The 24,151-nt window shown below is 50.6% G+C and overlaps 1 protein-coding gene and 1 pseudogene across 2 annotated transcripts in view; one reads left to right on the plus strand and one right to left on the minus strand.

The window, feature by feature from the left end:
- The window catches only part of CAMTA1 (calmodulin binding transcription activator 1), a gene marked incomplete at its 3' end in the record, with an annotated part of 904,685 nt that overhangs the window by 110,645 nt on the left and 769,889 nt on the right, over positions 1–24,151 (plus strand).
- LOC307069697 (protein FAM136A-like) lies at positions 19,184–19,598 on the minus strand (annotated as a pseudogene). Its single transcript has one exon. The product of its transcript is annotated as a protein FAM136A-like (transcript).

The following is a 24,151-nucleotide window of genomic DNA, read 5'->3' on the forward strand; positions in this document are numbered from 1 at the left end:
CGTTCACCTTCCTCAGGGAGAAAAGAATCATACTTCCAGCTCACTGAATCTCAACTATATCATGCCATTCCATGCTGGCGATTGAAGCATTTACTTTGGTCTCAAATGTGCTAGTTGGGGACTGGGTTGTAGAACCCAGGAGACCCGTCTGCTAAGCAAAATCTCCCCTGTGCAGCTTTCCATTCTTGCTGCTACCTTGATCAGCACGTTGTTACAGTGGTTAGGTTTTATGAATAAAACCAGTAACTTCTCAGATAATTTATAGTGAAATGGACCTTTTTAGAACTCAGACCTATGGACAGAGCCCTTGAGCAGGAGGAGTTGAGTCGTTTTTGAGCATCAGCTCGTTGGACTCGGTTTAAGGCAATCTCCCCCTTCCACGTGTGATGGAGCCTAACGCCACCCAAGTCAAGGTACTTGACTGCCCGGTCCCACCTTGCCTGGCCTGTGCAGGATTGAGGCATGTGAGATGAAGGTGGGTAGATAGGGCTGGACGATGGGTTTTGACCAGTTTATGGAGGGTCTCGTTTGTAAGAAGTGGGCAGCACAGCAGGCAGTGTTCCCACCATGAGTTGCTGGTGTGTGTTTAGGGTCAGCTGGTCGCAGGGAGAAGAGTTGGGAGTGCCTGTCAGTCATTGGTTTCCTAGTTACCGAACACTCAATAGGCCTGTCTCTACTGGAGCCACTTTTCTCTGATAACAAACACTAGAAACCATCCCCTGCATACTCTTAAATGGTCTCACTTTCCTGATTCGACCCTTTGGTTGATTGCTTTTGAGATTAACATGCTGGCTTAGTCAACTGAATACTCTAAACCTATTCCCGTACATACCTGGCTACTAGTGGTCAATAATCCCGTTCAGTATTTGAAGGGCAGTGACTTTCCCATGTGGCTTATTAGAAATTAGTGTGTATGGTACACGTGACAGTGTGTGTGACACACATTTAGTGTGTATGGTCCTCGTTATTTAATTGTTTGAAAATGAAACAGACAGGGCCCTCTGACCCAGCTTGAATAAGTGAGGCTGGCCCTTCTTGATTGGACACACTGGTTGCATTTCACTGGCCATATTTCACTGACCTTGGATGTTAGCAAGGGAAAAGCACTCATTTACCATTGTTCATTTCTCCTTTCTAACCCTTAAAAGAGCCTCAATGATTTCCTGCTCACGAACTGCTTGGTTGTCTTTTTCTGGTATGTCCTCTCTGGTCTTAGATATTTGCAGACATTTCTGGCTGTCCACCAGCCAGTAACTTCTGTCTTCATTGCAGATGCTGTGTTTAGTGGTATCTGAAATCCCCCACCGATTCAAAGTGGTTGCCTTAGGAAAGCTGAGATTCCAGTGGTTCAGTTAGTAAGATGCAGTTTTATGTTCCTTGTCTTGGTACTGTGGTTGGCTCATTAAATGTTTCTTCTTACTATTTTTTTAAATAAATAAATAAATAAATTTGTTTTTGGCTGCGCTGGGTCTTCGTTGCTGCCCGCGGGCTTTCTCTAGTTGAGGCGAGAGGGGGCTACTCTTCCTTGCGGTGTGCGGGCTTCTCATCGCGGTGGCTTTTCTTGTTGTGGAGCATGATGGGCTCTAGGCGTGCGGGCTCAGTAGTTGTGGCTCGCGGGCCCTAGAGTGCAGGCTCAGTAGTTGTGGTGCACGGGCTTAGTTGCTTCCCAGCATGTAGGGTCTTCCCGGACCAGGGATTGAACCCGTGTCCCCTGCATTGGCAGGTGGATTCTTAACCACTGTGCCACCAGGGAAGTCCCTAAATGTTTCTTAAAGTTGGTTGAGAGACTTAAATATTTGTTAAATTTTAGTATGTCCTGATCTAGAGAAAACTAATCATTAGGTATACTTTACAAGATTCATCTGTTGCCCATTCCTCAGGTTGGAGTGATGGAAGGAGAGGTTATAAATTCTCTCTTTCAGGCAAATAAGTTAAAGCTCACAGACAGTGAGAGAATGGGCTGGTCACTGGGAACAGTTATTCTGGGTGGAATTGGCTTGTGGGTTGGCCCCTCAGGGTGGTACAGAAGGTTTCCAGGGGGAGTTCAGGGAAGACACTGGAAAGAGATTGCCCGAGTCTCATCTCAGATGGAATCTCCTTTGCTTCAGTTGGCCAAGGTTAGCTGGCCCAGCTAGCCTGATCCCTAGAAGGGCCACTGGCCTCTTATCACATAGCCGACCTCCTGGTTGACAACAGGTACTTGGTTGCCATGGAGCCCTGGTTTGTTTTGTTTGAACTGTTATCTCTTAATGGAGTAGTAGCTGGTCTGGACCCAGCACCAAGGTGCTCAGGCCTTCCATCCCTCTTCTGTGCCTCAGTGCTCTCGTGAGGATCCACAGGGAAAACCAGGTGGTTTTCTAGGGTCCATGAGATCATCTGTGCTTGGGGTGCTCCTCCAGGGTGGGGGAGGGTTTGCCACCCTGCACAGCTCGGCCACCATCGTGGAAGCGTGGCCAGCCCGCTTATCCATCTTAGATGCACCGTGGATGATGAATCATAATCATGGCAGTGTAGTGGCTGAGCCTCAGGCCCCAGCCAGTGTGTGCTGGCTTGTAGTGTTTTCCTGATGGATGGAGCCTATTCTGGGAAGCAGCTTATTGTCTCACATGAACAGGCTTTCTAAAATAAATGACTGCTTTCTTAATATTTTGAATCATTTTCTTCAGCACATGTTTTGTAGCCGTGGTTTGAAAGCTTGCCAAATATATGCCTTTGCACAACTCCCTGTAGGGCTGGATATACAACCAGACCAAGCAGTGTGATTTAAGGTTGAACATAATTGGGAACTCAGCAATCACTTGCCTTGCATTTGATAGAATGGCAGCGGGGTGCTCTAGAGTTATTTCTCTGTTAAAAAAATTATATATATAACACACAAATGCACATACATATATAGTCTCACTTCCTCATAATAGAGAAATCACATGTGAAGCTATTGGGCAAAAGCACTAGCCTGATACGTAATTACTGGATTTTGGTGATGGAGGCAATTTTTAACTTCAAACAGATCCTAGTGGTTGATACCATAGATCTAACTGAGGACTTTAGTCAAATTATATAAGATTGCAGGATGGAAAAAAGTCAGATGGGGGCAGAAATACATTTAAAACCCAATTCCTTGTCAAGTCTTTCATCAGTTGATCTGTTTCCTTGTTTCTGTGGACTTCAGTAATTGAGCCATAAACTTGGTGAACTTGATGCCGCCTTCCTGTTCAACAAGGGTCTTTCAGTTTTTACATCTCAAACACTGCTATGTGTTTATTGTCATTGGATTATTGGTTACCTGTAATTGAGACTTTATCACGTGCCTCACGTGCTGGTGGAAAAAGTGCTATTAACAGCCCCACTCTCTGGAGCTCTCTGAAAAATCAGCCGTGAAATCCAAAGTTTGTTCACCAGGCCCACCGAGATCTTATTATCAGAAGCTTATGGTAAATATCCAGATGATAGAGGGTGGAGAGGCACTAAGACTTCTGCTTCATTCCCTGGGCTGCTGGTGCTCTCCAGGCTTGTTGCCAACACTGACACCACACCCGAGAAAGAGGCGATGTATAGAAGGAGTAACTGAAGCTGTGTGTAGGTTGTCCCATCCACCCGAATGCCCCGATGACCGCATCCCACTGCCATGCAGCGAAACAGCCTCCCACCCTCCCTTGTAAGAGGGTGTTAATCTAACAAGAGAAGGAAATAAAACTCTGAGATAAAAATCTGCCATCTCAACTTACGCAGTTAAAGTAAATTTTCTCCAAGGCTTTTTTTTTTCCCCCTGAAATTTGGAACACTTTCTAATCATTGAAAAGCACCTATCCCTTTGTAGTTTCAGACAAAGTAATCTATCTCCAGAATGTAACCTGTATTTGCGAACAACATGATTATGAAAAATCCTGGGGAATAAATATATACATATATGCAGCACATGAAAGAATGAGTGAATTCAACAAGGCTGCAAGATGTAAGGTCAACTGTATTTCTATATATTAGGAAAATGAAGAAAAATTAAAAAATCAATACCAGGCTTCCTTGGTGGCGCAGTGGTTGAGAGTCCGCCTGCCGATGCAGGGGACGCGGGTTCGTGCCCCAGTCCGGGAGGATCCCACATGCCACGGAGCGGCTGGGCCCGTGAGCCGTGGCCACTGGGCCTGCGCGTCCGGAGCCTATGCTCCGCAACGGGAGAGGCTGCAACAGTGAGAGGCCCGCATACAGCAAAAAAAAAAAAAAAAAAAAAAAAAAAAAAAAAAATCAATACCATTTACAGTCGTTTCAAAAACATCAAATACCTTAGAGTAAAACTAAGTAAATGTGTGTAAAGACTTCTACACTGAAAACTACAAAACATTGCTGGGAGGCATGAGAGAAGAGCTACGTAAATGGAGGGCTATACTGCGGATTGAGAGATTCAGTGTAGTTAAGATGCCCCCTTTCCCTAAAATGATTGATGAATTCTGTGCCATCCTAGTCAGAGTTTAGACAAGTTGACTGTAAAGTTTATATGGAAATGCAAAGGACCTAGACAAACCAAATCAATTTTGAAAAAGAACAAAGCTAGAAGATTGCATTGCCTGATTTTCAAGACTTCCTATAAAGCTACCTTAATCAAGGCAGTTTGGTATTGCAAAAGGATAGACACATAGATAAATGGGATAGAACAGACAGTACAGAAATAGACCCACACATACATGGTCAGTTGATTTTTGACAAAGGTGCAAAGGCAATTCAATGGAGAAAGGATAGTCTTTTCAACAAATCATAATGGAACAGTTAGACATCATATGCAAAAAACATGAACCTCTCGACCCATACCTTGGACCATGTACAAAAATTAACTAAAAATGAATTATAGGCCAAAGTTTAGATTCTAAAACTGTAAAGCTTCCAGAAGAAAAAAGAGAAAGTTTTTGTGACTTTGGAACAAGCAAAGATTTCTTAGATACCAAAAGGCCAATCCACAAGAGAAAAAAAACGTATTTCAGACTTGATCAAAATTTTAAAATTCTGTTCTTCCAAAGATACCATTAAGACAATGGAAAGACACAGACTGGGAGGGAACTTTTGCAAAGCATATGTCTAATAAAGGACTTATATCCAGGATATATGAAGAACTCTTAAAACTCAATAATATGAAAACAACGCAGTTTAAAAATGGGCAAGAGATTTGAATAGACACTTTAAGATGTACAGATGGCCGCAAAGCACCCGAAAGAAGTTCAACCTCATTATCAGGGAAATGAAACTAAAAGCCACAGTGAGATACTAGTAAACACCTGTTAGAATGCCTTCAAAACAAAAACAGGGGCTTCCCTGGTGGTCCGGTGGTTAAGACTCCACGCTCCCAGTGCAGGGGGCCAGGTTCGATCCCTGGTCTGGGAACTAGATCGCACATGACGAAACTAAGAGCCCACACGCCACAGTGAAGATCCTGTGTGCCGCAACTAAGACCTGGTGCAGCCAAGTAAATAAATAAACATATATAAATATATAAAACAAAAAACCCCCCAAAAACCTGATAATACCAACTCTCATCCTTGCTGGTGGGAAGGCAGAATGGCACAGCCATTTTGGAAAGAAGTTTGGCAGTTTCTTATAAATCTACCCTTTAAAACAATTTAAAATCTATACTTATAGTATGACCCAGCAATCCCACTTCTAGGTATTTACCTAAGAGAATGAAAAGTTATGTTTACAGTGGCTTTATTCATGATTTCCAATAGCTGAAAACCCAAATGGCATTCGTTCAACTGGTGAATGAATCAACACCTTTGTTGGAATACTACTCAGTAATAAAAACAGACTGATACAATGTGGCTAAATCTCACATGCATTCTGTGAGTGAAAAGAACCCAGAGACTCAACAGGCTAATTTCATTTATCTGACCTTCTGGAAAAGGTAAAACTATATGGAAAGAAAACAGATGAGTGGTTGCTGGGCATTGGATGTGGAGGTGAGTTGGCCAAGAAGGGCACACCGGAACTTTTGGGGGTGATGGAAATTTTCTATATTTTGATTATGGTTGTGGTCACACAACCCTGTTTGTCAGAACGTATAGACCTGTGCACTTTTGAGCAGTTACTTCACAATGGAAGATCCCTGGATGGCCAATAAACATGTGGAAAGGTGCTGGACATCTCACTCATCAGGGAATACAAATGAAAACCACCATGAGATACCACCTATTAGAATGGCTCAAATAAGAAGGATGCCAACATCAAATATTGGTGAGATTGTGGAGTATTACGTGTATTCAGTGGTACAACCTCTTTGGAGACCTGTTTGGCACTTTTTATGAAATTGAGCATCTACAGTATGATCCAGCAATTCCAGTACCTTAGAAGAAAATACACATTCATGAAAAGACTTGTGCAGGAATGTTCATATAAAGCCCCAAACTGGAAACAGCCCAAATACCTATCATCTGAAAAGTGGGTAAATAAATTGTTATCACAATGGAATAACACTGAGCAATACAAAGAATGAACTACTGATACAACCATATGGATGGATCTAGAAAACAAAAGAAGTACAAACCAATCTATGGTGGTAAAGTGGCTTCTTGAGGGCAGGGAGGGCAAGTGACTGGGAAGAGCAAGGAAGCTGCCTCGGTGATGGAAAAGAACTAGATGCCGACTGGGGCTGGGATCACATGGCCATAGGTAGTTGTTAAAACTCATCAGATTAAGGTCTCTACATTTTATTATATGGCAGTTGTACTTTAATGGAAGGTCTTAACATCTCCCTTGTGTAGACATTTTGTTGAGTCCTGACTTTTTCTAGCTGTCCCTTCTGTTTGGTTATCATTACGTGCACTTTGCATAACCCACGTTTCTATTTGGTACATGTCGTTGATGTTATCCAGTATTCTCCTGGAGTTAAGAGGGAAGGCTCAACTTCTGATTGATTGATGTGACATGTCTCAAAGCTTCAGAATATCAAAGGGACAGGTAAGTAACCTGTGTTTTTGACCCTGGGTCCCATAGGACTTGCCTTTATTTACCCATTCACCATTTATAGAACCTCAGTGTCGCAAAGAACTTGAAGACTTTCCATGTGCCTTAATCAGCGGGGCACCCCCTTCTAGAAGGAAATGTGGCTGGAATCCCAGCCTTATGGATTGAGCTGGATGTGGGGACGGGGATTGGAAAAGAAGCTCTTGCTCCAGCTCCTTTAAACCCCAGGGTCCTTGCTTTTCTCTCTAGACTCTCCATGAGCCGTGTCGTCCATGGGCACGGCTTCAACCGTCACCCCGTTTTTGATGATTCCCCAGGTATCCACACCTCACACTTCTCTTCTGAGTTGAAGCTAGTAAAGATCTAGATGTCTCCTCGGAATTGCTCTTTCTCGTTTACTCACACATGTGCTCTTGTTCTCACTTCCTGTAAAGTTTCTCTCAGACCTTTTCTGCTACTGTTTTCTCTTTCCACTTCCCTTCCCATCTTCTCCTTGACCATAGAAGTCGGGCCTCTGCCTCCCCAGCCATTCACTAGAACCTTCTCATTTTAGGACTCTCTGCAACATTTGTTGATGTTAATTGTCCCTTTTTTTCCTCGAAGAAAAACCATCCTCCCCCTTGGTCTGGGACACCATCCTCTCTCCTGCTCACCGCACAGACCCTGCCTTTTTCCTGGCTCCCCTTTGAGATTCCAGGGCCTCCGTGTGTGTCCTTGGCCCTCTTTTCTCTTGTAAGAGGACTCTGGCTTAAAAGAAACTGTTTCTTTCTCGTGGTTTCAGTCTCCATTTGTACACCCATGACGCCGCATCTGTATCTTCAGGCCCCGCCTCCCTCCTGAGTTTCACATCTGTCTTTCATTGCGTACTGAGCGTTTCACACTCAGTGTCCAAACCAAACTCATCAATCCTCCAGCTACTGTTCCCTCTGGTTCTGGGTGTCCCCTGAGACCCGTAGCCCAGGCCCACTGCTCCTTGGTGCCTTTGGTGCTCTCTGGAGCCTGTGGATGAACATCTGTAAGTTCTGCCTGTGCTTCTTTGTGTCCCTCCCCCACTTCCGTCTTCTCCATCCTTCCCACCACTGCCCCAGAGTGGGCCCCCATGACCTCCCGACCTGTTCCTGGGTCTCCCCGCCTTCTTGCCCCTTTCTCTACAACGCACTTATGCTTTCAGTTCCCCCTGCTCTGCAAGGTAAAGCCTCAGCTCCTTAGAATGACAATGAAGCCCTTGGTCCACGCAGTGCCTGCCCCATCTGTCCCTGCGTGATGGGAGCACCCGTGAGTTTCAGTTACATTTTCCCTCCTGTGTTATCCTCGTCCCCCGGCAGAATGGGTTGTTCCCTGCTTTGGGTTTGTGCGGCACTTCACATATTTCTTTATTAATAATTCGTGAGTGTGTATACACACACTGGGGACAGTACTGGATCTCTCACTTGTGTGTCCTGGGCCCAGACACAGGGCCTCATACACAGAGGGGCTCACATAGGGTTATTGAAGTCCACCTGGGCGGCCTGGTGGAAGCGCCTGCCTCTCCCTCCCTGGAAAGGCTCCACGCTCCCACACTCCGGGCTCCCCCGGGTGCCCCAAGGGGTGCGGAGCTGGTGCTGCACTTTCCTGTCTGAGTGTCTGCGCTCTGGCCACAGGAGCCCTCCGAGTCACCCACCGTCTCTTCTGACGACCAGGAGGGACCACTCTGGGATCTGGAAGCTTTCCAGTGTTGACGCTAAGAAGAGGGGTTGCCTCTTCCATGTCATGTCGTCCCAAGTGGACCTGGCGACCAGACTCTCCCAGGCTTCCCTTCCTGGGGAGGGGCGGGGAGGAGGATGGGGAGAAACCCACTCACTGCCTGGCGTCCTTCCACAGGAGACGGAAAGGCTGTCTCCTAACAGGGGAGTTGTCTTCCACGCCAAGTGCAGGTGCTGTGTCTGGGCTACTGATGCTGATTAGAGACGGCAGAACAGGCCCATGTCGTGTCTGCTCCTTCTCACTCCTGGCAGGGCCATGGGTGGGCTGTGGTCTCTCTTCTGGCCTTAAACGAAGTGGCACTTGGTGCCAGAGAAGAGGCTCTATTCTAGCCCGGTCCTACCCCACTGACACACAAAGCCAGGGTGGCGGCAGGGATGGGCCGGGGATCGCGGCCCCGGTAGCGGTGGAGTGGGCGTTTTTCTTTGATGTCTTTAATAATTACTGTTTAAGCAACAGAAGGCAGAATGAGATTGTCTCAAAGGCAGATCAGAGCCACGTGAGTTTGGAGGTTGGCTCAGAAATCTGCCTCCCCTCCTCGCTAGGTGGCTGTTATTTCGATGTATTTTTTATTTTATTTCCCCTCCCCCTCATTTTTGAGTGCGGCAGTCTTTTCCCTAAAGGGAGTGCGGGAGGAAGGTGCTGTGTGAACTATTCTCATAGTTATTATTTGCCTGCGGCCAACGCACGTTTCTTCAGTAAATCAAAATATGCATTTCAGCGAAGTTTAAACCTGCCAGGCCGAGCAGCTGCGGGTGACCGAGGCAGAGTGGAGGTGACCGCTAGGAGGTTGGCGCCCTCTGAGCCGGGACTCGGCCTTGCTGTCCCTGGGGTCGGAAGAGGAAGTGGAGACATCACTTCTAGGCCTCAATATTTAAATATTTGTGATTCGTCTGTTCTAAGTGCTTTGCAGTTTGTTTGCTTTTTAAAACTCCAGTGTGGTTTCCACTGCGTCCTTGAGTTGGAGAAACAGTGAAAGTTATGGGCTGTCCTGGCCTGAGCAGCAGCGTCCACGTTCACTATTTGCTGAGTTGCCAGACATCTGGGCCCTGGGACGGAGGAGGGGACACAGTCCCTGACCTCTGGGAACGCTCGCTGCGAAGAGACAGGACGAACCAACTTGCAGCCTCAGCTGCTGCACCCTCCCCCTCCTGGCCGCCCGCCTCCCTTGGTCCCCAGGTTCATGGGTGGGGCGCAGAAGTTTGGAAGGGCGAGAGTGGGACGCTGCAGCTTAATTCATGAACTCGGGCGAGGCCTGCTGTGGGGTGAGCTTCGAATGAAGGCCAGGCAGGAGTCCTGGGCTTTGTCCAAACTGCCGCTCGGTGACCTTCCGGAGCTGGGGCACCTCCCGGGGCTCATGTGACTCTTGTCAGGTAGCGAGCTGGCATGGTTCCCTGGGTTGCTGGTCCCTTCCCTGCGAGACACCGAAGGCTCTGGGAGAGGGAGCAGCGGGTACTGGGCCAGCCCGACAGGGAGGACGGGCAGCCACCCAGCCAGAGACTGTGGCCCTGACTTCTGAGAGAGAGCCAGCCTGCCTGCCCTCTGCGCTTGCCCCCAAACAGAAGCCAGCGCGGTCCTTCGGAAGCCCAGCTGAGATCCCATCATGCTTGTGGTGAAATCTAGAGCCTGCCCGTGACCTCCGGGCCTCGGGTGGTCTGGCTTCAGCTCCTGTGTTCTTGATGGCTGCGTACTTGCGTTCCTTCTGCCTGAAACCCCAGACCGTTCTCACCACGCCTCCTCCCCTCAGCTCTGCTCAGATGCCCCGTTCACACGGCTCCCCTGGTCACACCCCATCGAAGAGCACCCCTCACCCTGTGTGCCTGCTGGTTTTCTTCAAGGCGCCTCAGCTGCCTGACAGGCACTACCTCCTTGTGTCTTATCCGTCTCCCTGGAGATAAAGCACAGGAAGGGGTTTTTAATGCCCGACCTCCACTGTGGCCCCTGGCCTTCCGAGCCTGGCAGAGTGGGTGCCTGGCATCTATGGAGGACTCCCAGCCACTCTCCATGCTGCGCAGGTGGATGGCTGGGGCTTTTGTCTTTTTTTTTTTTTTAAGTAATTAATTAATTTTTGGCTGCATTGGGTCTTCGTTGCTGCATGCGGGCTTTCTCTAGTTGCGGCGAGCGGGGGCTACTCTTTGTTACCGTGCGCGGGCTTCTCATTGCGGTGGCTTCTCTTGTGGAGTACGGGCTCTAGGCTCACGGGCTTCAGTAGTTGTGGCGCATGGGCTCAGTAGTTGCAGCGCACGGACTCAGTGGTTGTGGCGTGTGGGCTCAGTAGTTGTGGTGCACGGGCTCCACGGCATGTGGGATCTTCCCGGACCAGAGCTCGAATCTGTGTTGCCTGCACTGGCAGGTGGGTTCCTAACCACTGCACCACCAGGGAAGTACCGGGGCTTCTGTCTTGCTCCCGCCATGCAGCCCTTTTACCCACAGCTTATCTGTTTCCTGGCACACAAGACACTCTTTGCAGCTCACTGCAGATGCTAAGCTAGAGTATTCAAGAAGCAGATTGAAAGTTCAGTGCGTTTTCCCCAAGAAAAGGTTTTTGTGTCAGCGAATTGGCAACTTGCTCACCTCCTGATTCTCCCCATAAATTCAAGCCTCTTAGGACACTGGTCCTGTCACCCTTCTCCGGGTTTGGCACATTCAGAGTTCACAGTTGTGAACCAAGGTCTGCATCCATTTTATTTTCTTGGAGTGGAGTTGGGAAGTTGGACATAAAAATTTTTAAAATACGCTTTGATTCAACTTTCATAAAAATAGTATTCACAAGGTGTTGTGTACGATGTTGTGAGACCAGACTCTACAGATAGCCGGGAATCTGTCCTGAGATGCTCCTTGCTTCGTCCTCCCGGCACTACTTAGTGGGACAGTCTTTGCCAGGCTTCTGAATGTGCAATTTTTCACCAGGAGTTGTTATTGGCAGGTGAGCGTGAAGTATTAATTTAGCCAGATTCTAACATCTTCAGAATCACACATGAGTATTGAGAAATCATTGCTGAAACTGCTCGATCAATTTAAATTTAATTAAAAGGCATCGAATCAAAGAATAACATGGTGAGGTAGAATAATAACCACAAGCATCCTGGTCATTTTACATCATAATCCCTTTTCTGTTTTTTCAGTGGAGGCAGGTAGGATTAAGCAGGCTGACTTGCATGTTCTCTTTTACTCTCCAGGAAAATGAGGATTTCCTTGCCTTAAGAGAAAAAATTTGTCTGCTTTGGTCGTCCGAAGTATTATATGTGGGCTTTTAATAATTTAGATGAAAGGGTGCATGAAGTAAAGTCACCTCATATTCTTTATTCGGATAGAGTATTTCTGAATTAATGCAAAATACGTGTGAAAGGTCAGTTTTGCCTCCCTGTTCCAGCTGCATTTGGAAGAGAAATACGACTAACTCTTCTTTCTGAGCAAAAATCGTAGAAATGCTGCTGGCCTCTTGGGGTGGGGTGGGAACAGCCATCATCTGGAAATTCATAGCCAGAAAGGGCCCGCCTCGGGGCTGCTGGGCCCCGGGGCCTCTCCAACAGGGGCGCAGTTCCCAGGTGAACGAGGTCTCCACCCTGAGGTGGGGCCCTAGAGCAGACCCTGGGCCAGTTGACACAGCTGAGGAATGAGCTATACCTGGCAGAGCTGCAGTTGTGTGCGAGGGGGCGAGAACGCGGGGGTAGAGAAGGCTCTAGTCTTCCTAGGAGCTGGTGCGGCTGTAGAGCTGTTCGTTTGTAATGTGGGTCTAAGCGCAGCAGGTGGGGCGGCCCACCAGAGGCAGCCCTGTGACAGGTGAGGCCTGGGTGCACCCACCTGCCTCCTTGGGCTGACCTCTGACCCTGAGTGTGACCCGGGTGAAATTAATCCGTGTACACGAAAAGACTTGTGAAAACCTCCCTTAAGTGAGCTTTCCAGGTCTGGTTCTTTCGGACTCAGCTCTCAGAAGGGATGGCAGCTTCTGGGTTTCCTCCCTCCCGTGTTACCCTGACGCCAAGGAAGCTTTCCTGCATTTGCTCCGCTCTTCACCCCGAGGGCGGCCCAGCCCGTTTCGAGCTCTGAGCAGCCAACCTCGTCCCGCTCACTGGTCCCCCGAGTCAGTGGGCCTTTCACGATGTGCCGTCGTGGGGTCTGCAGCCGTCCCTTCTCTGCTCTTGGCTTTATCTGTATCGTGACTGGGCCTTGGGGTCTGGGCACGCCCCCTCACTGCCCTTGTGGAACAGATGTGCTGAAGCAGTGTTACCTTTTTTGGGCCCAGGTGGCTGCTCAGGGATCAAAGGGACACTTCGTGTATCTTCTCCTGCTGGGTCATCATTAAAGTGCACAATCCGGGTGATTCCAAAGCCGCCAAGGGCTTTACCTAGGTGACCTGCTGGGAAAGAAAAGAAGGGTTGTCATCTCAACACACCAATATGGTAACCATTTTTCTTCTTTTTTCCCCAGTTATCTTCCAGCTTCTGCATGGGTAAAGTCACCTGGGTGGCCCAAAACTACCCGTGTGTCTCTTTGGAGCCAAGCTGGAGCATAACTTTGCAGGGTTAACCCTCTCTACTGAAATGTTTTTGCTATATTTGAGGCTTACAAGATGAAGCCAGTTATATATATATATATATATATTTTTTTTTTTTTTTTGAATTGGGGAGAAATGCTGGTCTTGCTTCTTTTCTTTTTTTTTCATTATTCAGTTTCTTACTTATTTATATTTCCCCCCACTTTATTTATTTATTACATCTTTATTGGAGTATAATTGCTTTACAATGGTATGTTAGTTTCTGCTTTATAACAAAGTGAATCAGCTATACATATACATATGTCCCCATATCTCCTCCCTCTTGCGTCTCCCTCCCTATTTATTTATTTTTAAATTGAAGTATAGTTGATTTACAGTGTTTCAGGTGTATAGCACAGTGATTCAGTTATATATCCATCTATCTATGTATCTATGTCTCTATCTATCCTTTTTCAGATTCTTTTCCTTTATAGGTTAGCTGGTCTTGTTTCTTGAAGGGAAAATGCTAAAATGACTTGATGTGATGTTTGGAAACAGCCCTCTGCTTACCTTGTGTCCCTCCGGCAGGTCATGATTTGGGAAGGCCACCAAGTCCTCATGGTCCATCTTTGTCTTCTGTGTTTGCAGAGTGCAGCGAACAGGGTCAGGAACCCACGCTAACTCTTTAATGGGGAAGTATTTAAAAGCTGGAGCTGTGCTCTCCTGTCCCCTAGTGGGTCTCTGCATGGGACCCTGTGGTTGCTGGGTCCGGGGTGCTTCGGGCCTGGTCCCCAGGCCGCCAGCCGTTCCAGCGCCAGCACCTCTTGCTGGGCTTCCGGCAGCTCGGAGCCTCCTGCTGGGAGAGCTTTGTTTGTCATTGCTCGACAGCCAGGAAACTGAAGTGGTGGGCGAGGCACAGACCTGAAAGGTGGCTGCGTGTCCCCATTGCCGTCCTCCAGGTTGTCATTCTAAATCGCTGTATACCTGCTAATGAGTTGATGAGGCATCACCTTGCGTTTGGAGCAGCTGCGTTAATTACATCCTCACAGCCATCCCCTGTGCCCACCACTCCTGGCAGCTTCCTTTGCTTTAAATTAATAGACCAAATTAGAGGGAAATGGGGAGGGTGTCCCTGGAGGCCAGATGCCCTCTGCTCCTTGGACGCAGATGATGACTTTTGCTGAGGACCAGGAAGTGCAGTCTGTAAGGCGGTCCCTGGAGGGCGTTTGGGCGCCCAGGGGGCCGCATGAATGAAGGTGGCTCCTTTGAGCTGAGAGGGCCCTGCCTGTGCTCATTTTCTTTGGCACCTCGTGCCCTCATGGGCGACGGGGAGGAGGGGCTGAGCGATTGTCCCACCTGCTGGCAATTATCGTCCATCCAGAAAATAAGACCTTAGTGACACACCTGAAAGCCTGGAAACAAAGCTCATCTGCAGAGTCTTTGCATGTGTTTTGTCATCTCTAAATGCCCCAAAAGCTAGACCAACAGGGGGCAGGTGGCCCCCCTGCCCAAGGGCAGAGCAGGTCCAGGACCCAGAGCCCTCCTGCCAGGCCCCTCCCTTTATCGCATCCCTGCCTCCGGCTGTAAGGACAGGCAGCCGAGTCTGTGGCTTGAGCTGCGGAGGGCAGTTAACTTCCCTGAGCTATTTTCATCATCTGAAAAATGGGAGCACCGAGCCTGCCTCTTGGGTCTGCTGTGAAACGTAAACCCACAAACTTCATTACTTCTCTCTGCTTCCGTGCCTGCTGTCTGCTTCCTGTCCTGTGCCCAGCCTCAAGCTTATTCCTGGCACACGCTAGGTGCTCGGTACATATTTGCTGAGCAAGTGAAAGTGACAATGATTTGCACAATGGTAGCTAAGGACACCCCACCCCTTGTCTTCCTGAATCCCTGCCCCCTTGCCTCCCCTCCCCTGCCCTCCACTGTAGCTGTAAGTGTAGGGCGAGAGGTGATGGCCAGGGCGTTAGGATCCCTCAGTTGGTGGGTGGCCTGGAGGGGTGAGCAGTACAAGCCTGGTTTGAGAAGCATAAGAAAGGCTCTGCCTCCTTACTTTCTCACCTCAGTTGCTTGGGTTTCATCTGGATTAGCAGGTTTTTTAGGAGCCTCCCAGGAAGTCACACACTCTTGAGTTCATTGGCTTGGGTAGCCATAACCCTGAAGGTCAAGTCCTTTCCGATTGGCTGCTTCAGGATGCTTCGCAGGCCAGCAGGGTAAGCGGCAGTGGTGTCCCCGTTTGTTTCTGAATAAGACCTTATTCCCAAGAAGTCACCAAGTGTGAAAATCTGTGTTATCTTGCTAATGGGACACTAATGAAATATTAAAGCGCATCTCTCTTCCTGTCAGTTTCCTGGGAGCCACTCGATCCTCTTGATTCTAGTCTATCTTTACATAAAGAGCCCCAGGGAATTAACATTTCTTATACTTTTCAAAATAACCTTGGTATTTCTGCTGCCGCAGTGGAGAAGTTCGTAATTTCCACTTGGTGACCGGCTGGGTTGAGGCGCTCTCCCTCTGCAGGGGTGCCCTACCTGGGGGGGTCCCTTTGATCAGTCCTCCCAGCACCTGTCCCCCTGGCTGACAGCTCCCAGCTCCCTTGTGGTACCCACTGTCTCCCTCTCAGCAGAAGACTTGACCCCAGTGCTCAGGGGATACTCTGTCGTAGCCACTCTGGGCTGAGCCAGGCCACTGCCAGTTGCCATGCATGGGTCACAGAAACTCCCCACTACCGGGTCAGGCAGCTGGGGAGGCGTTTCTGTTCCCACTTTGCAGGGAAGGCAGCTTGGGCTCCGTGAGGTTAAGTGGCCTGCCCAAAGGTACCCCGCTGGTAAGTCAGAGGCAGGATTTGAACCCAGCCCACGCCCCGTAACGCCAGCGCTGGGCTGCTTTCCCCAGCAACCCCATCCGGCTACAGGTGTGACCTACCCAGGTTGCCGTCAGTGTGCCATGACCTTGAGTGAGTCACGTTATCTATGCTTCAGTTCCCCCTCTCTGAAAGGACCTAAGTGCCATCCGTCCTTCTCTATGTGTGAACGTTCCCGGGGACAGAGGCCATGGAGGAGGGGTTGGACTTCTGGGGCCAGTTTCTCCGCTTGGCCTCTAGATTGGAGCCCTCATCTTTGCTCTGGCCGCCACATCCTCTGGCTCAGATGCTTGGGGAGGTTGAGTCCCCTACACCCCCCACCTGTGAGTCCCACACAGCTGGACACCGACTCCATCAGGTTGCTCAGTGCTCTGCTGGGGAGCCTACGGGTCCCCCCAGAGCCACTTGCCTTTGGGGTTCCCCACACCCCCATCCTTGTTGGGGTGCCCTCCCCAGCACAGTGCCATCATAGCAAGGGAGGCATTCTGCCCCTGGTGGCCGGCACCCTGCTTGATCCCCGGGAGTTTTTGGCCAGGTGCTGGCCCCTGCCTAGAGTACCTTGCTCCTCCCTCACCCCACTTAGCTTCTTCCAGCAGAGACTCAGGTCAGCTTCTTCCTGGAAGCTTCCACTAACTGTTTCCTACCCTGAATGCTGTTCTTTCTCTTCCTGAGTGTTTTCAAGTCGCTTTATGGATGAGCATTTCTCTGTGAGCCCCTCAAACTGTGCTGTGCCGGGCTCCGCACTCCATGCTGGAGACCAAGCTGAGGAACGTGCAGAGGAGGGAGATGTGGGGAGGGGACCAGGAGAGACTCGCAGAGGAGGTGGCATGGATTTCGGTTCTGAAGGCAGAGTAGGATGTTTGAGAGGTGAAGAGGGGGCCCTTCCTAGGGGAAGGAATAGCACAGATGCAGGCATGGGAGCAGGCAAGGGTGGATTTGGAGGCAAATGAATAGTCCATTTTGTCTGGAGCACAGGGCTCGTGTCAGCATCTTGAGAGGAGGGCAGGGGTCTCTGTCAAATGGTCTGAACTGCCTCTGGGGGTGCTGAGCATAATCACAATTGATTATTTCTGAGGGATTCTGGTTGCTGCCTTCCTCCCCCAGTTGAACGTACGTTGCAAGAAGGCAGGGCTTTTTCACTGTTGTGCCTCTGGTGTTAGGACAGCACCTGATATATTTAACAGGTACTGAGTTCTCAAGTAAATGAATGTGCACTTGAATTAAGGCAGAGCAATTCACACACAGAGCTACTAGCTAGGATGGCCTAGCTAGTGGCCATTTATTGTGGCCTCTGGCCAGTGGTACTAGATGTAGGCCTCAAGGGGTGCTCTCTGTCTCTTCTCAGAGCCTGGTCCCAGGCAGAGCCATAGGGAGCGTGGCACAGGTGCATGGTTGGGTCACAGACCTTTCCCTCTTTGAGATGCAGCCCGCTTAGGCCTGGCTTGCGGAAGTCGGGGCTTTCAGTTCAGCAGGTCTGAGGAAACGGGGAGCCCCTGTTAGCCAGGGAGGTGCCAGGAGCCACCAACTTGGGGGCCAGTGTTCTGCTGCTTCCTCTCCCCTCCTCAGGAACACATTCTTGTCTCCATCCCACCAGCTTTGTTTTTTGAAGAAAAATTGTCTTACTTATTTATTTATTTATTTATTTATTTTTTGTGGTACGCGGGCCTCTCACTGCTATGGCCTCTCCCGTTGCGGAGCACAGGCTCCGGACGCGCAGGCTCAGCAGCCATGGCTCACGGGCCCAGCCGCTCCGCGGCATATGGGATCCTCCCAGACCGGGGCACGAACCCGTATCCCCTGCATCGGCAGGCGGACTCTCAACCACTGCGCCACCAGGGAGGCCCTGTCTTATTTATTTTTAAAACCAAACCACTAGGAAAATGTATCACAGTCTTGATACAGCAAACAAACAGACAGGCTATATTATCAAGTAATAAGTTGGTAAAAAGGCAACAAGGTCCTTAATAAAACAATAAGGTGCCTGAACTGGGGCGAGAACAATGCATGTCGCACAAGTGGTGTCTGGTAACGGGGGGCTGTCCCGTTTTTTGCTCTAAAGGGGTCACAGCTCTCCCCTGAGTTGCTGACTTTTTCTCCTTTGACCTTCGTGTTGCCAAGGGATTGTTTCAACAGAGCTCTGTTATTACAGGGAACAAAGTAAGCAATGCTGGGTTTAGGCTTTCATTCTATTTTGTTTTATAGAAACCGGATATTTCCAAAGCCAGTACTTCATAACTCTCTTAATGAAGCAGCTAACGATTCCTCTTTCGCTGTTCATTCCTGAAGACTAGCACACAGCACAGTCAAAGTCCCCTTCCCCTTCAAGGATGAGGGTCAGTGCAAGACTGTCTTGTCACTCTGCTGACTCTGCTGCAGACAGCCTCAGGGCTCATCATGGCTGCCAGTCAGAGGGGAGGTTTGCTTCCCCTACCAGTGTGATAGCACTTCTTATATTTTTGCAGGGTCTCCAGGCTGAAGGATGTCATGTGTGAGAATTTTAAGAAATGCACATGCACACTTTGACGGCCAGAAATGAATATCCACAAGGACCCTTTCAAAGCTTTTATCCAAACTACCTCTCCCAACTCTACATCTTAAAGTAACGTCATGTCCTTGTATATAAAACAAAACCAAGCAAAACAAACCCCCAGAAGCCCCCTTTCCCCTTCTAAATTCGTGACCTCCTGGATTTTGTTTTACTTCCAGTTTGTGGAACATGTTGTAGTGATCCTTCTGGCAAACAGGAGGCTGGCAATGAATAGAAACAGCTCTCCTCACACCTCACCAGCTCATAGGCGGGTCAGGTGAACCTGCCAGCCTGCTGGTATCTGTGTACTAAGAGAATCTGGTACCTTGGAGGGCTCTGGTTTGGTGCAAGGGGAGACTCCCTGTTGCCAGGATAAGCACTTGCCACATGAAATTCAGGCTCACAGAAACTCTCCTGTGCTATCTCTGACCCAAATTTTAGCACCAGTTTTTTTCACTTTCTAGGATTCACACACAAAGAACCCGTGTCCAGAGGCAAGTGACATAGGCCTTAAACGTGCTGCCATCCTTAATTTCCTCATTCATAACTTTCCTTGGATTTCCTTAGAAAACCCAAATCCCCGTTCCTCTTTTTAAATAGATTCCTGCCTTCAGCCCTGATGGCCAATAGCAGACAGCTATTTCCCAGTGGACGAGAGAGACTCCTTCACCTTCTTGGTCTTGGTTGGGATGAGGTTCACGTGGCCATCCACGCACGTGGTCACGCAGCTCTCCCGCTGCCCCTTCACCTGAAGCTCTCTTCTCCCCGCATCCGGTGAATCTCTGGCTTTGTCATTGCAGTGTATAGTGCACAGGGCCAGGCGGTCCTGGAACTTCTCCAACTCGCAGGTCACCAGGGCCTGGGCTTGAGCCAGAGGTGCATGGCAGCGCTCAGTGCACAGGTGCACTTGCTGCATGGATGCCTGGCTGTCCTCACAACAGCCGGTGCTGCACCGGAACGTGAGGCCCTGCATCTTCCGGATGTTTTCTCTCCAGACTCTTCACCACAGAGCCCACCGCCTCCTGCACCCGGAGCTGCTGCAGCTCTGCCATGGCGACCCCGCGCAGCTCCCTGCCGTGCCGGCGCCCACATGCTCACCAGCTTTTTATCTTAATTTACGAGCCTGCTCTAGCACCAATGAAGACATACTGTACTGCCTGGGAAAAAAAACACAGCCGAATTCTAATTCTGTACGATTCAAAGGCACGCCTTTGGAGCTGCTTCAGAAATAAGAAAAGTAGGAGACACAGCCCTGCTCGGGCTTGCTGGACTTGTCAGGGAGCCTCGTCCTGGCTGTCTCCTATTGGCCTTGGGCTTAATTAAGCCTTCTGATTTATTTTTCTATTCACTATTTTTTGAAAAAAGAAAAGCTGCCTTAATGGACACTTTTAAAATCCAGGAGCTTTGGATTCCTCTACTTTGTCAGGCAAAAGTGGATTCATTTAGGTAGTTTTATCCAAAAAAATGCACATATTTATGAAGGTTTCAAAAATTAGATTTTTCACTTCTTTTACTCCAGGAACCTAAAAACCAAACTTGGAAGATAATTTTTGTAGTGGGGTATGTGCATTCACTCAGCTAAGAAATGTAGCAGTTTTCGAAGGTCTCAGAATTTCTGCATCTCATAATTTCTTTGTCCAGTCCTCTTGGGGACTTGCTCCTGAGTTCTTTTCCTGCCCAGCCTCCTGATTTGGAGGTGTCGGTGTGACTGCAGTTTGAGAAGTTTCACAGGAAGGTGAGGAGTGGCCAGAGGAGGGGGGATGGGGAGAATAGAGCTGAGCGAACCTTGCTTTTCAAGGTGGGGGAGCCCAGCGCAGCCTGGATGGAGAGGGAGGGCTGGACTTTCTTTGCTGGAGGCAGGTCCACGGGCAGGGCCTGAGGGCGAGAGGAGGTGGTGTGCTGTGCAGGGTGTGAGGGCCCACGTGGCGAATGAGCCAGAGGCAGCCGTGGGCCTCTGGCCTCCCCCTCCAGCAGCTGTGGCCACTGGCATGGTGGGAGACGCTGGTCTGGGGACGGGGATAGAGTCAGGGATGTGTACGGTCGCTGAGAAAGCGAACAGGCAGCCCTGCTGCTGACCAAGCCTTTCTCTGAGGTCAGGGTCTGGAGGCGGGGTGGCCCTCCACCTTACATCCAAGAGTCTGGTCCCAGCATCATGCCACTCCCAGACGCCGGCGTGGGACCAATGCCCCCCTCCCCACCCCGGTCTGTGGCCGGTTGCTCTCTGGTGGGTCCCTCACGCTGCGTGTGGGCAGTGGAGCCCCCAAATCTCCAGGGCACGTCCTGTGAACGCCCTCCTGTTCCCAGACCCAGCTGCCTCGGAGGTGACCACGCTGCCTGGGGAGGGGTCGAGGAGGGGGCCGGAGTACACAGTGTCTCTGCGTTCTTCCTCTGTGCTTTCTCCTGCCACCGGGTGGGAATCCCCAGGGCAGCAGAAATCTCCGGGTGTCTCCCTGGCTGGGGCTCCCCCACCTGTCAGCACAGAGCCAGGCCTTTCCCAGGCATCACAAAGTAGAAAGCGCATCTGTTTTCCAAGAAAGGACGCTGAGAGAGATGGCCAAATTGAGTTAGGAGTGCCAGGAATCCAGACCCACGAGTTCCTGTAAGGCCCGCCCTACCTCTGAATTACAGCTGCTTTCCGCGTTTCTGCAGGGAAACCAAGCCGCTCTCTCCGTGGCATTTACAACAGCTTGATTTACAGGCCCGCATGTTCGCTGCACACTGCACATCCATTCTCTCTCCGTCTTTAAACTTTTAAGCCTTTGCCTTATGAATGAGGCCACTGATTTTCTAGGTTCCCTGGGCTTTTGATATGAGGTCTTTTTCTTTCTTCTCTGCTGGTTTCTCCGTAAACATGTTCTGAACACCTACTCTGTGCAAGACCTGTGACGGGCTCCCCAGGGGTCCAGAAATGAACTTGTCAGAGTTCTGGGCCTCAAGGACTTCGCATTCACGGTGGGGTGGGAGGGAAGATGCCCAACCTGCAGAGAAGTTCGCTACGCGGTGTCCCCACTGAGCAACCCTGTAACGGACGCTTATTCTGCGCTGACGCCTTGTGAAGTGCTCGGGCCGAGTGCTGATGGCCAGGACCGACGAGGTCCCCGAGCTCCCCCCGTGGGGAGGGGGCGGTGCGTCAGGGGATAGGAGGACAGGGTCACAGACCACTCGTGGAGCCCACAGCAAAGCCCGTGTGGTCTGGTGGGTGGGTCAGGGATGGTTTCTCTGCGCGATGGCTAAGCTGAGACCTGGGGGCTGAGCAGGAGGTCGCAGGTGGAGGGGGCGGGGTAGAGGGAATCGTTCCAGGCAGGTGGAGTTGCCCCGTGAAGATGTGGCATCCAGAGAGAGCACGGCGTGTCCGAGAAACCGCCCAAAGTCCAGAGAGTGTGCAGCGTGGAGCGAGGCAGAGGTCGGGGTGCTGGAGCTGTCTCCGCCCCAGGCGGAGTGGAGCCCTGACGGCGGTGGCCAGCGTGTGACGAGCCTGGGGAGACAACAGGGGGCCCGGGTCGGGCGGCTGATGCGATTTCTGTTGCTCGGAGGAAGGGCCACGGTGGCAAGACCGTACGTGAGGAAAACTGTTCAGAGACCCTGAACTTGCTGTCATTAATCTCAGTGACAACTGGGCCAGAGTGGGAGAGAAGTGACAGATTCGAGACACTGTTAAGGAGAGGACTCTGTAGGACTTGGTCATCCAGTCCGACCTGGAGGGTGAGGGCCGGAGGGGAGCCAGCACAGCTCCAGGGCTTCCGTCTTGGCCCGCTGGGCTGGAGGAGGTCGCGTTCATTGCCACGTGGGACCCCGGGGTGTACGGAAGCCTGCGGTTGGAGGCCCCTAGGAGACACCCGCGGGCAGTAGGATCTGTGAGTGTAAAGCTCAGAATCAAGGAGGGCCTGGGAGATACAGCTTCGGGAGCCAGCAGCAGCTACAGCTCGGGGAGTAGATAGAAACCCCAAAGGGGCGCAGTGGAGTGAGAGGGAAGGAGAGCCTCAGGGAGCCGCCCCGGACACACAGCATTTAAGGGGAGACAGAGGCAGAACCGCCAAGCAGTAGCAGCGAGGCCTTCTCAAGGGGGACGTTTGCACGCCCTCTTTGGTGCAGGACAATGGCAGGACCTCAGAGACCCTGGGGCCCTGGGAGAAGACGTGGGTCACTGGACCAAGTGGCCCAGCAGGACCACAGCAGAGAAGGAGGGAGGAGCTTGGTCTGCCTGGGACCTAGGTTGGTGGGGCTGCATCAGACCCAGCACCTGGCAGCCCAGACCCCCTGAGCCCCTGGGCCCTGCTCGCCTGTCTCTAACTTTCCTGCTGTGGCGAAGGCCTTCCCAGCTCCTCTTTGCAAAGAATTATGCAGTTCTTCTTGACTGGAGCTCATGGAGCAGCCCTGACGCCGAAGAGAGAAAACATGTTTGAGGAAGAGGAGCCTTTCCCCCAGTCCTGAACCGGCCGCTTCTGGACGAGAAGACTGCTTTTTTAATCTAAAAGAACTTTACATTTACGCTTGACTCTGAAGCACAGGCCACTTTTGTCCTGGGAGCCAATGGGAAGCCGGGGTTTGGGTAATCTATGCGAGGCCCCTTAGGTGCCCTGCATCCATCATCCCAAGTGACAGAATTTACATCATTAATCATTGGTGGCAATAGAAAAGTCATTGGAATGGAATGTTGTCACAGGATAAATGTCTCCCAATTGCATATATAAACGTCTCAGCTTTAGTGTCCTGTTTGTGCTCGAGAAATACTGTGGTGGCTTCAAAATGGTATTTATCTGTCATCAGGAAGCCATCAACACCAGTCTTTCCTGCTCACACCCTCTCCCAAGGAAGCCTGGACTCCCCCCAGGGGCCTCAGCCTGGGGCCACCTCACACCTGGATTTGGGCACATGGAGGGATGCTGCCGGCTCCCGGGTGCTTTCGGGTGGCTGATGCCATGAGGGTTAGAAAACGCTCCAGCCCAGTAATCCTGCCGTGACACCCTGGTGGTCGTCCCATGGCTAGAGGGATTTGTACCTTCCCTCTCCATGGCCACAGACCCTTTGATGCATGGGAGAAAAGGATGTGAACCTGGCCGGGCTGCAAGGTCAGAGGGCCAGACGCTTCCAGGCGGCTTCACCGTTTCAGAAATCAAGCCCACAGCGTTTTTTTGGCTGGCGTCTCTCTGTTCCATGACCTGAAAACACGCTGTTTTTGGAAAGTGCAGATCTGCTGACAGACACCCTTTTCTGGAGGTTTGTGTGTTTCTCTCTGGGGCGAGCTGCCCTGCCTCGGATGGGCCAGATGCTGCTGGAGAAGGCACTGGGCTTAGGAAGCGAGGCCCTTTTTGCTGGGATTTGAAGGAATTCTTTCTGCTTGAGCCTCAGGCTCTTCGTCCACTCAGGGTTCCTGGAGCCCTGCAGGGCCCAGTGGGAGGAGTGGGCACCCCCAGAAGCGGGGTGGGCACGCCAGGGGCCTGAGGCAGGGGGCTGCCTCGGGTGGAAGGGCTTGCAGGCCTGTTAAGGACCAACTCTGTGTGACCAACGAGCTGTGTTAGACCGGAGCCAGGTGTCTGGGCTGATGAGCCAGGGCAGGGCTTTGTGGAGTATATTTGACGGGAGCTCCCCTTTTCTGTGGGGAATT

The sequence above is a fragment of the Hyperoodon ampullatus genome, assembly GCF_949752795.1.
Source record: "Hyperoodon ampullatus genome assembly, chromosome: 2".
Lineage (NCBI taxonomy): Eukaryota > Metazoa > Chordata > Mammalia > Artiodactyla > Ziphiidae > Hyperoodon > Hyperoodon ampullatus.